The following is a 13134-nucleotide window of genomic DNA, read 5'->3' as shown; positions in this document are numbered from 1 at the left end:
ATGTAGCAGCATCTCCAGGAGGCTCCAATTAGCAGGGCCTGGATCGATGGGTGCAGAGCTGACACTGCTGTGCTGTCCCAGAGAGGCAGAGCTGGGAGCACAACCTGCCAGCCAGGCTGGGACTGAGGGGAGATTTCAGTGGGGAACTGCCCAGTCTGGAGGATTTCAGCTGGAGCAGGAACTGAGCAGCCTCAGGTTAAAGATTCTCCACTGCAGGGAATTTGTTCTCCTTTTCCAATTCCTTTTGGAATGAAAAATGCAGGGGGGGAGTTGTCTAATTTATCCCCATCTCCAAATGCTGCTGGTTTTCCATGCAAACAAAGCCTGGCTTTGTACTTCTGCCTTTTCCAGAGGAGCTGCTCAATCTCTTTAATGAAAAAATAAGGGGAAAAAAGCCAACAAAGTGACAAAATTCCCGGTGATTCCTGGGGCTCGCTGCCACCAGCACTCGCATCAATGCCTCCCAAAGGCTCCGCTCATCCTTGAGGCTCCATCTCCACCCCCCTTCCAAGCAGGAATGATTTTTCCCTGCTTTTCTGCAGACAAAGGGGTTGTCTGTGCAGCAGGTTTGGGACAGCTGAGCTGGCATTGGGAAAAAGGGATTATTGGGAAAAAGGGATTATTGGGAAAAAGGGATTATTGGGAAATTGGGATTGTTGGATGCACGTGGCTTCTTCAGTCTGTTGTGTTTGGTGACACCCACTTTATTTTCATTAACATTTGATTGTCTGTGCTGTGTTGAAGAGCTTCTCATAGCCTGAACCCCACCTTCACCTGCTGAAACCCCAAGTTTTCACCTGGTGGGGATTTGCAGGCGGATACTCAGTCAATCATTGAATTTGTAGTGATGATGGTGTGAAAGAACAGAATTCAAAGGGGGGAGGGGGATGTGATTTCACAGGCTGAGCATGTGCTGGCTCAGCTTCGCTGGGGATTGTGACAAATCCCAGATTGGCTGCAAAGGGAGTGAAGAACTCTTGGAGAACAACTGTTTCTTATTTTCCCAGGATTCTGTTTCCCCAAATTACTGCAGCACTGATGGACTTCAGCATTTTGACCTGAAATTGGGGTTTTTTTGCTTTTTATCCCGGTGTTTCCTTGGGCACCTCGGGAGCCCCTTCCCTTCCCTTCCCCTGATTCCAGACACTCTCCCACAGTTTTATTTTTCCATTATTAGAAACCCTTACCTTGCATTAAGACTCTTCCCACTGACTCCTGGATTTCACACAATCTTCAAGGCTGGAAAAAACCCCCAACACCAAACCCAACCTTTGCCCAAATCCCACCTTTCTGAACCAGACCAGAGCCCTGAGTGCCACCTCCAGAGGCTCCTGGAGCAAATCCATTGGAAAAACTACAGCCCCCATCCCAACCATTTCCAGCGAACAATGACCCCGAGCATCCGTGCCAGCCCTCACCGTGCCCTCCCCTGTTGCTGGAGCTCACCCAGCTCTGCTCGACCTCCAGAGCCCGTCAGGAGTGCCCAGAGCAGCGCCGAGCTGGGCGCTGTGCGGGTGAAGCGCTGCAGCCTTCGGGTTCCGCTCCCCGCCCGTCCAAACCCTGTAAAAACCTCCCTGTGCTCAGAGCAGCCACGTGGCAGCGCCCAAATTCCTGCAGACTGAGGGGATTTGGGAGGAAAAGTCGTTGCCTGGTTGTGTCCCAGGTTATTTTGGTTGGAAACTGGAGGGTCCTGGGTGCGAGAGGGAAAATGTCTCTCCGCAGGGTTCGTGTGGCTCTGAGCTTGCTGGGGTTTATGAGCGAGGAGCTGAATGATTGCAGCTCCGTAATAAATGACGTTTGTCACTCTTGGCTCTGCTGATTTGGGAAATGGGGGAGATTTTCCAAGTTTCCTGATGAGGACCATGTGGGAAATGCGGTGACATCCCCTCCCTTTCCAGGCGTGTCTGGTGCCATCAGCCCAACTCAGGCAATTTCCATAATGAGCTTTCCTGTTTTCTCCCACTTTTCCTCCCCTGCTTTCCCAAGCCTCCAGTGCTGTCACTTTGAATCCAATCCCCGGCAGCGTTTATTTCCAGCACGGTAAATACGGATGTGAACACGATGCACACATGGAAGCTGCAACAGGAGAGGGGGGGGAAATATTTAGGTAGGGACTGGATGTGTAAAGATTTAGTGAGCACACAGAATTTGGAATCATTTCTGTCACAGCAAGAGAAATTCAACTGAAATTCACAGTATAAAACACTTTTATCTGGTAGGAGCCCACCCTGCTCAGAGAGAAAATGATGATTATTGGGAAAAAGGGATTGTTGGGAAATTGGGATTGTTGGATGCACGTGGCTTCTCCAGTCTGTTGTGTTTGGTGACACCCACTTTATTTTCATTAACATTTGATTGTCTGTGCTGTGTTGAAGAGCTTCTCATAGCCTGAACCCCACCTTCACCTGCTGAAACCCCAAGTTTTCACCTGGTGGGGATTTGCAGGCAGATACTCAGTCAATCATTGAATTTGTAGTGATGATGGTGTGGAAGAACAGAATTCAAAGGGGGGAGGGGGATGTGAATGGGAGGTGGATCTAAGTCCCTACTTAGAGCATTTAGAAGGTAAATGTTGATTTTTGCCCTGCGGCCTCGCTGTTATTTCTGGAATTTATCACACAGCTGATTCATGAACTTAAAAATGCTTTTGTGTGTCTTTCAGAATTAATATTTGGCTGTTGGTGGCTGACTCCTAATTAAAATGTTGTCTCTAAATGCCATTAAGAATATTAATAATTAAAGGAACAGCTGGAGTTGCAGTGTAATGAGTTACAGCAGGGATTCAGCTGCAATGCAGAAGGAAGAAAATTCAGTGGAGGGGGATCCCTGCTTTTTATTTTATTCTGAAATCACTTCCATCTCTACCCCCAGAGCAGAGTATTTCACTTTTAAGCAGTCCTGACATCAGTGGGGCTTTTCCCCTGTGCTGAGAGAAGGAAATGCCGCTTTTACTGGAGGATAAAAAGCGGTTTAGAAGGTCAGGCTGTGACAGTGCGATGTCATTTGTCCTTTGCGTGGGGACACGGCCGCCGATGCCATCGCTGGCTCCGCAGCGCTGTCGCCGCGGAGCTGCCAGGGATGAGGGGGAGATAAAACTGAGCTTAATTAAAGGTTGAGTCCACGCTGAGACTCTGCTCTGACTCGAGAACTTCCAACTTAAATCTGAAGAACCTCGGGCTGTGCTCAAGGGCAGGGCGTGGTCGAGGCAGAGAAAAGCGGAGCCAGGGAAAATCAGCTGGGGGCGGAATCACGGAACCCCCGGAAGGTCTGGGATGGAAGGGACCTTAAAGGTCGCCAAATTCCTTTCCCGGGATTAAACCCAAATCGTATTTTCAGGCAGTTTTAGGGAACTGGGATAATATTTGCAACCAGCGGTTTGGGTTCATGAACCTTTGTCTCCTCCAGCGGAGAGCGGTGTCAGACGGGATTCTCACCATGGGATCTTGCTCATTTTCCAGCCAAGGAAAAGTGCCTGAAGTTCAGGAACTGGCCGATTTCCCCTCACACACACGGATGCGATGGACACAGGTGGAATTCTCCATCAGGGCTCCTCCATTCCCTGAATTCCTGCCCTCCCTGCCTGGAGGCTCTGCCGGCAGGACACAGCTGCCCATTTCGGGGGAGAACGGGATCGCACCTCACATGCGAGCCCAGGACGCAGTTGCGGGGTGGGGGAAGCAATCCCAGCCCGTTCCCATCCCACAGGTCCCCTTTCCATCGAGGTTCCAGCGGCTCGGTACCTGTGCCTCGCCTGGGCGGGGTTTGCAGCCCAAGCGCTGCCGATTAACCGGCTCAGCCCCGCGGCCGGGTCGGGAACCATCTCCATTTGCGGGCCGAGTGTCCCCACGCCTTTGATGAATGCGGAAAACAAAGCAAATATTAGGGCGGAACATCGCAGCTGGGTTTGCCTGGCCGGCGTTTCATCCATCTCCCCCGGAATCGAGTGCCACACGTTTCCCGAGGAGGTAACTGGATGTGGATCCGTTTAATCCAGACGTTATTTTTAACCTTGACATGAAGTTTCTTGATGATGCTTCCACACCCCCACACCCTTTTTTTTTTCTTTTTTCTTTTTTTTTTCCTTTCCTGTTGGTTTTTCTTAATTGCCTGGCTTGGCAGCAGAACATTTCAGTTGTCCTAGTGTAATCTCCAGTTCCCTCTGGGAATGTTCCAGCAGAGCTTTCTGCAGAGTCAGCCTTTCTGAAAATAAAGCAGATCCCGAGGTGAACAGAAGAGGAGCGTGCCTGGAGGTCACATTGGAAGGGGATTTTTCTTCCCTGCAGAAGGACAAGATTGCCTTGAAATCCTGAGTCTTTCCCAAGTGCCTTGAAAAGAAAATTATCTTCAAGAATTGCTTGGTTATTGGAACCTAATTTTTGTTTCTTAAGTTATAATAGGGATAGTAATAATAATAATAATAATAATAATGATAGTGATGATACTAATAATAACCTTGTGGAATAATCAAAGGTTTCACCTTAAGGCCTGAATTTTATGACAAGAAGAAATGGTTTTATCCTGTTTGGATACATTAAATCACCCTTTCTTGTGGAAATAATCCTGTTCTAAAGGTGAGCTGTGTTTATAAAGGAAGGGAGGGTGAACCTGGTCTGAGCAGCACCAACACCCCCAGCTCTGATGCCAAACGTGATAAAATTCAGGGAGGTGAATCCTTTGAGCAGAAGCAGCTGCTGTGTCAGGGCTCTCGTCAGCCAGGCTGCTTTGAGATGTTCATAAAAGGATTGGAGGGGTTGGATTGAAGCTGGGAATGTTTTATCGGAGACACGGAGCAGCCCCAGGTGTGGGCAGGGCCCCTCTCAGTGCAGGAAAATCCTCCTGGGCAGATTTATGGGACAGCACTCGGCCTGTTTGTCACAGATGGACTTGAGGGATAAGAGGAATTATCCTCCCTCTTTCCCAGAGCACTGGGAATTAACTCCAGCCTGTCTCCAGTCCTGCTCTAGGGCTGTTAAAACCTTGGGGTGTGGGATTTCTCAGGCATCGATTCTCCTCCCGTCGAGATTTGCCACAAGATCCTGTGGAGATCAGGAGCTGCTGTGGGATTTATTTATTGTCACTAATGAGCTTTGTCTAATGTGGGAGAGCCAATTGCAGCTTCCAGGGCCTGAAGGAGCCGACAGGAAAGATGGAGAGGGAAGACTGACAAGGGATGGAGGGACAGGACAAGGGAGAATGGGTTTAAATGGAAAGAGGGCAGGGTTAGTTGGGATATTGGGATGGAATTCCTCCCTGGGAGGGTGGGGAGGGGCTGGGATGGAATTCCCAGAGGAGCTGTGGCTGTCCCTGGATCCCTGGAAGTGCCCAAGGCCAGGTTGGAGCACCCTGGGGTAGCAGGAGGTGTCCCTGCCATGGCAGGGGTGGTACTGGATGATTTTTAGGTCTCTCCCAGCCCAAACCATTCCGGGATTCTGTGACACCTGCAGTTAAAGCACCACCATGGCCACGGGAACATCCCAGGCTGGATAATTCGCTCGAGGCGGTGCCTCCCACCCTCCGGACAGTGCCAGTGACACCGCTGTGTCACAGGGGTGGAGCAGGGTGCCAGACACTGCACGGATTTCAGTTCCACGGAGGGGAGCTGTGGGATTCACGGCGGGGATCAAACATTTGTGTTTCCTGGGCTGCGACTGCCCGGGCTGGGGGTGACCATGGGATGCTGCAGGAAGTTGAATCATTCCTTGCAGAGGAGCGATCCCTCATTATCCCGTGCCCAGCTCGGCAGAGGTGCTTAAGGACCAGATTGAACATTTCCCTTGGAATGATCTGATCATTCCTGAATGATTTCCCTTCCTGATCTCCGCAGGATTTTTGGCTCCAGGCTCCTTCGAGGACCGCGACTCGTTCAGGGCTCACAAACCCAATATTTCCACCCCATCTGCTCGGAGCCCTTCCCTTCGTGCTGAGCCTGGAGTGTTCCTCCAGTCAGAGCTGAACCAGCGCCTGCCAGGGAAGGTGCGAGGCTGCCTGGGAAACCTCTGCTTCCAGGAGCTTCGCTGCAGCAGCCGCCCCAATCCCAGGAATGTTCAGCTGCTCGTGCCCCTTGTCCTCACACAACAACCAGCGAAAACATGGAAGGGAGTTTATGAAATTGAGCTTAGGCAAGCTGGAAAATCGATTCTGGGGTTAAATGAGACTTGTTATTAAAATTAAGTTGGTGTGTGCAGCCCTGGATTGGAGTAATTCCATCAATAACTTGAACAGTGGGATTTTTTGGGTGGGAGACAATTGGAATGGTGGAGCTGCAGCTGGTTTGACACTGGGTGTGTTTGGGAGGATCCTGCCCTGCTCAGGCTGGCAAACCTGGACTGGAATAATTCCGTAAATAATTTAAACAATGGGATTTGGGGGGGTCAGAGGCAACCGGGAACGATGGAGCTGCTGCTGGTTTGACACTGGGAGGATGCAGTCCTGCACAGGCTGTTCCTGGGGAGGATTCCCAGTCTGGATAACGGCTGGAATGAGCAGGGAGTAGCAGATAAAGCTGGGCTCGGGCTTGGGCATCCCTCAGTCACCAGCAGAGCTCTTAAGCCGGGATTTATCTCCAGGAGCTGAGCCCGTCCTGACAAGGAGAGGTCACCAAGAGGGTCCCTCTGAGCTGCATTAGAAGTGCCCAGGGCTGGCTCCCTGCAGGGGAGGATAATTCCCCCCAAGGGTGGAGAATTCCCTCCAGGGTGGAGGATTCCCTGCCTGGGCCAGCTGGTGAAACTCACAGCTCGAGTTTTCCCAGGATTTCCCTCTGCAGGCTCCCCTCGCTGCAGATCAGAGGATCCTCGTTGTGTGTTTTAATTTAAACTCATCATTACTGAGCTCACAATATTCTCCAGTGCCTGCAGATAGGATCAGCTCCCCGTATCTCCCTGATATCACCCCAAATAAACCCATCCCTGCAGCTCCCCGGGGTCACTGATGGGGAAATGACGCTCGTGCTGCGGCTCCTTTCCTTCCCTGACTCCCATCAGAAACTCACTGCAGGTTTTGGGTGGATTTTAGGCATTTTTAGAGCAGCTCCAGAAACTTTTCCAGGTATTTATCCTGTCCAAGAGCTGATGGCACAGAAAACCCCCCCTTTCCTGACAGCAGCAGCAGCTCAGGGGTTGTTTAAGGGATGGCTGGAAGGTCGCACACGGCCCTGCTGCAGGTCAGCAATTCCCAGAAAAGCTGAGCTTATGGAAAAATCCTCCTGTCCTGGGCCTGCAGGGGAACGCAACACCCAGCAAAGCCCAGCTCGGCACTTCTGCCTCGCCAGGCAAAGGGGTTTTGTCAGAGGTTATTGGGAATAACCTGAATCAAACCCCAAGAGCAGCGAGCACCTGCCCAGATTCACACACAGTCCCAAATTCATACACAGTCCCAAATTCATATACAGTCCAAAATTCACACACGATCCCAAATTCACACACGATCCCAAATTCACACACAGTCCCAAATTCATGCACAGTCCCAAATTCATATACAGTCCCAAATTCACACACGATCCCAGATTCACACACGATCCCAAATTCACACACAATCCCAACTTCCAGCCTGTCCCCTGCTGTCCCCAGGCTGCTGCTGCCTCTCCTCTCCCATCCGAGGTTCCCTCAGGCGCTGCTCAGACACGGCCCCAAAGCTCCCAGAGCTCTGCAGGTGGAGCTGAAGGTGCAGAATTCAAAGCTGCACCCAAAAAACCCCAATAAAGCTTTGGGTTTGTGTCATCATCTCCGAGCTGAGATGTCCTGAGGAGCTGGGGGTGCAGGGTCAGAGCCCCGACCCCTCCTGCCTGTGCCCACCCTGGGGCGGGTGGAGGTGAAAGGAGCCGGGCTTTGGCTCCTGGAGGCACAAAGGGATGGGGAAGAGGAGCTGGGAGGTTCGGGGGAGTTCCCAGTGAGCCTGAACCCCCCCAGCCCAGCCCGAGGGTCAGCAGCACCTCTTGGAACTGGGCCTTTGCTGTCCTCAGTTTAAACCCTCCAAATATGAGTCGAGTTTAAGGTAAAGAAACCCTTTTAATTTCCATCTGTCTGTAACTCCCTGAGAGATCCCTGGGGCCCTGGGATGTGCCTGTTGGTGGGTGGGGATTCCCCAAATCGAGCCCTCCTCGTCGTGGTCAGCTATTCCAAAACACCTAAATGATTAAACACCGTCATAAAAATTCTGATTCATCTAAACTCCTTTGATTTAGCGTTTGTAAGACTTTAGTATTTTGTTTTTCAGCTAAAATAGGACATTTCTTGCTGTTCACAAAATAATCCCCACACATTTTGAATTATTTAATTCCTCTTCATGTCCTTTCAAGTTCCTTTCTCAAGAAGGGTTGGAATATATTTATTTTTCAGGAGGTTCTGTCCCCACCTGCTCAGGGGTTTGATACAAATTCCCCGTCTGTCCTTGCAGATTGCATTAAGCAGTCTGGGGCTGATGGACTTTTTAATAAAGTGAGTATCAGAGGCAGATTTGATAAAAGACCTGCCACTGCTAACGATGCTTAATGAAAATAAAAGCTTTGGGGTTTGGTGTCCTGCCCATCCCGTTAAGTGGCATTGGATTTATTGTCCATCAGGCAGCTCCACACAAGCTCGGGCAGAAAATGGAATTTCAGTGTTCCAGTAAAAAATAGAAAACAGGCCGGGGTTGGGGGACAAAGGGCACATAAATCCATGGAATTATTGCCACGGACTCTGGCAGGGAGCGGGCTGGGCGTGGGCATGGCCAGGGACGCTGTGGATATTCCTGCTGCTGGCCGAAGGTTTGGCGTGTAACAAAATCCTGGTGTTTTCCCCAGTGTTCCTTACCTGGTTCTGGGGAACAGGAGGTGCTGGGCAGGGATGTTTCCTGTCCTCAGGAAGCTTTCCTGGGCTGGGCCATCCCCGTGTTTGTGGCAGTCACAGCCGTGTGTGACACAGGCACCTCCTGCTCTCCCTGCACCAAAGGATTCCACAAAACCCCACGGCTTTCCTTCCATCCCTGCACGAACGGGAGTTGAATCCCTGTCAACACATAAAGCACCTTTGAATCTTTCAAATTCTTTACAAGCCCTGGGCGTGCACAGCACTCTCCAGAACGCAGCAATACTTATGATTTCCATCAGAAATCTGTTATTCCATGGATTTATTCCCCGAGCAGAGATGGCAGAATTCCTCCCCAGTATCCCATCTCACCGTGGCACTGGGAAGCCATTCCCTGTGTCCTGTCCCCCCGTCCCTTGTTCCCAGTCCCTCTCCAGCTTTCCTGGAGCCCCTTTAGGCCCTGCAAGGGGCTTGGAGCTCTCCCTGGAATTTCCCTTCTCCAGGTGAGCATTCCCAGCTCTCCCAGCCTGGTTCCAGCGGGGATCCAGCCCTTCCCGACAGGAAAATGGGCCATGCCAGCCTCAGAGGGAGCTGCTCCAGGGGTGGGTGGATGTGCAGAGCAGAGCCCGGCTGGAGGTGTGGGAAGTGCCCTCAGTGGCAGCCACAGCTCCCGGGGAAATGAGCAGTGCTGGCTCTGCCAGCCGGGATTGCTCCTTCCCAAATTCCCCGTGGCAGGACAGGCAGCACCTCCCACCTCATTTCGGGAGTCAGGGTGGTCCAAACCCGCAGCTCTTTGCTGAGCCGCCCTCTCCCGAGGTGTGATGTGGAGGAAGAGTTTGCTCAACCTGTCAAAACCCACACGAGGGAAAAATGCAACTGAAGAGACACCCAAAAATCCCATCCTGCCTCCCCTGATGAGACACGAGGCACAAACTCAGCAGCCGCCAGAAATTCCCACCTTCCCTCACCGGAGCAGCTCTTCCCACCGGGTTTATTTCGGGTGGAGAGAGGCCCATGAATTTTTTAAACCAATATTGAAGCTTCTCTGCTCCTCCTCCGTGCTGTGGAGAGCTCTGCAGATGGGCAGGAGATGGATTTGTGGAATTGTTGCCTTTTTTTTTTTTCCCTCCCCCCTCTTTTCCGCTTGGGCATAATTTTGGAATGTCTTTCACCAACGTCTGCTCTACCAGGCACGTTTTAAATAAGTGATGAGGAGGCCCCACTCTTCTGATTGCAGCGTTTGTAATGGTGGCAGTGATTAAGGAAACGACTCCAAACCCGAGTCAGGGCGGCTTTTAAGGCAAGGAAATGGGGACATGAATAAGGAATAGGTGGGAAATGTGATCATTCCAGGGAAACCAAACCCGTGGTGTTGGTGAGAATTGGAGCTCTGCTCATTTCTGCCCCCACTCAGGTTAAATTTAAAGGCTTCGGGGTCAGGTTTTATCAGTGGGAGACGGAAGTCTGGCTGCTGCTTTGTGGTGTCTGGATGGATGCTGAGATTTATTGATAAATTCACCATTAAATCCCCCTCCCTTCCCATTCCCCGTGGGCTTTGTGCTGCCCGGACCCACAGGGATGAAATTTAGGAATAAACGACTTTTGGCACAGGGGTGTTAATCCAGGACAAATTGTGCCTCAGAAGCTCCTGGAGGAGGGTGCAGCTCACCCAGGCTCCTGGTGCATCCAACCGCTGGACACCCCAAAACCTGGAATCCAGTGGTTTTCCTTCATTGTAACCCACCTGCATTTTGGCCAAAAGAGAGGGAGGAACTCCACGGGGCTGTCTGAGGTTCCCTGTCCTCATTTGCAGCTCTTCTGCTGCCTGTGCTCTGCAGTGGCTGATGAATATTTCAGGATTCTTTTCCATCCTGCAGCACACAGCTGATTCCAGCATGAAAAATTCACAGCGAGTGCAGCAATCCCGGGCGGGGCCCAGGGTCCCACCGAGGCTCCTCTTCTCACGAGCAGCAGCACCGGAGACATCGGCCTCTGGTTGTGCCACTCGTGGCAGTTTTTGGGGGGAAATTCATCGTGGAAAGGTTTGTCCAGCCCCAGCAGTGGAGTTGCCACTCCTGGGGGGATTCAAAGCCCTGTGGATGTGGGACATGGCTGGGCTGGCACTGCTGGGATGCTTGGGCTCGATGGGCTTGGAGGCCTTTTCCAGCCTCAATGATTTTATAATTCTCTTTCCCCTCTTTTTTGGGGCTGGGCTCTGCAGAGTCCTTGGAGCTGTGCAGGTTCTGGGTTTTCCTCTGCAGGGATCACTTCAGAGGGTGTCAAAGATCAATCCCAGTAAAGCACCAGTTATTGGGTGAGAGCTGTGGACATCGGAGGGGTTAATAAATGTGCTTTGGTGCTGTTCCTGCAATTCTTTCTTGCTGTTATAGCCTCAAAATCACCACCACAGGCCCATTCCATGGAATCACTGAATTACTGAGGCTGGAAAACACCTCCAGGATCATCAAATCCAGGTTTGGCTGAATCCCATCACGCCCATAACCCACATCCCACCCCAGAGACTCTGTCACTGCCCAGAGAAGGAGCAGGGACCCAGAGAGGTACCCCAGCAACAGGATCGAATAAATCAGCCCAAAAAAGGGGTGAGCATCCCCTCTGCAGCCAGAGCAGCCCCAGAGGGCTCAGATTTGGGACATGAGTGAGGGGGAGAGAGGAGCCCGAGTCCTTATTGGGAACACTCCAAGCTGGATCCCAGGGAACTGAGGCCGGGATGGAGCTCCCAGGTGAGCGAGCTGAAAGTGCTGGGGGGTGGGAAATGCTGAATTCCTGTGCAAATCCAGGCCTTGCTCACAGCTGCCGAGGGGTGGGAGCACTGGAATGTGGGAATCAGTCCCTCCCGTGGCACCATCCCACCATGGAAAAGGGACTGCGGCCTTGGGATGGGGCTCCATGAGCTGTATCCCCTGGGCAGGGGGGTTTTCCTGCTCTTCCCAGGTGTGTCTGGGGAGGGGAGGTGTCCTGAGGGGAGGGAATCATGTCCTGAAGGGAACCATGTCCCATCCCAATACTCGACTGGGAGACTCCACCACGGGGTTCTTTGATTCTCTGTTCAATCACCTCATGCTCTGAAGCCCCATCACGTTCTGGGGCTGGGCAGGAGGGACTTTTGGGGTGACCTCATTTAGGAGCACGTTCAGGAATTCTCGGCAGCTCTTTACCGTGCCTTTCCCACCGCTGGGATCCTGGATTGTGTCTCTCCGTGCTGGCTGCAAAGCAGAACATGGAAAACACATTACTGCAGGGCACTCCAGGCCAGGCAGAAATAGATCCCGGCTCAGGAGCTGCTCGTCCCCGTGTCCGTGTAAGAACAGCTGGAAGGGATGTTCTGTGGGGCTGCAGCCCCGAGCAAACACACCTGAGCTCTGTCCTCACGTGTTCCTGCTGGAAAACTCCTCCAGGCTTTCCCAGCACCTTTTCCCTGCTGGAGGGGCATTTTCTTGCCTCCGTTTCCAAATTCCTGTGGGAATTGTGTGGTTTTATCACTTCTCCTGTTACCTGGGGCTGAATGCTCAAATCTGTTTTGTCAGGATGTGACCCAGGGCCCTCCCTCCTCCCGGTGCTGTGGCTCAGCCCAGTCCCATGGAAACCACTTTCCCTTCCCTAATGGCTCCTGCAGACACATCCATCAATATTTCAGCCTCTCCTGTTTTGCCCTGAGACCTTCTGAAGGCCAGGGCCATGCTTTTTGTGGAATTATTTATGGATCTCGTGTCAGGAGCAGCCTGTTAATCTCTGCCACTCTCCCGGAGGTGGCTTTGGAGGGATGCAGGGACCAGGACAAGGCTGGGGCCTCCTGTTTGCTCAGCCCCAGAGGAGGATTAGAAGCATCCAGCAACACCACACTTGGAAAATTATCATTAAACTGATGATTAATGGCACTCCTCAGCCATTATTAAGGAAATTGAAGTAGCTGAGGTTCGCATTGCAGCACAGGGTGCGATTCTTGGAGTGTCTGTGCAGGGCCAGGGGTTGGATCCATGATCCTGTGTGTCCCTTCCAACCCAGGATATTTCATGATTCTCTGATTACTGATAGGATTATTACTGATAGGATTATTACTGATGTTATCAGCCACTGGCCAAGGCTGGCATGGTAAGAACCATTTTTTGGCAGCACTGGACCATTAAGCCCAGTTTGGTGGCAGACAGCCAGTAAGGGCTGAGTTCAGGGACCATCAGCTGGGAACCTTCACTGTGAATTTTCCCTGTGAATTTTCCCACCAGTGGGCTCATCCTGCAGCCTTTTATCCCCTCCTTTGTGCAGAGGGTGATGATTTATGCATTGCTGCAAGGCCACGGAAAATCTGCTGGCACAGGGAGGTGAAATCCTT

The sequence above is a fragment of the Coloeus monedula genome (assembly GCF_965178545.1).
Source record: "Coloeus monedula genome assembly, chromosome: 28".
Lineage (NCBI taxonomy): Eukaryota > Metazoa > Chordata > Aves > Passeriformes > Corvidae > Coloeus > Coloeus monedula.
Note: the sequence above shows the minus strand (reverse complement) of the source record.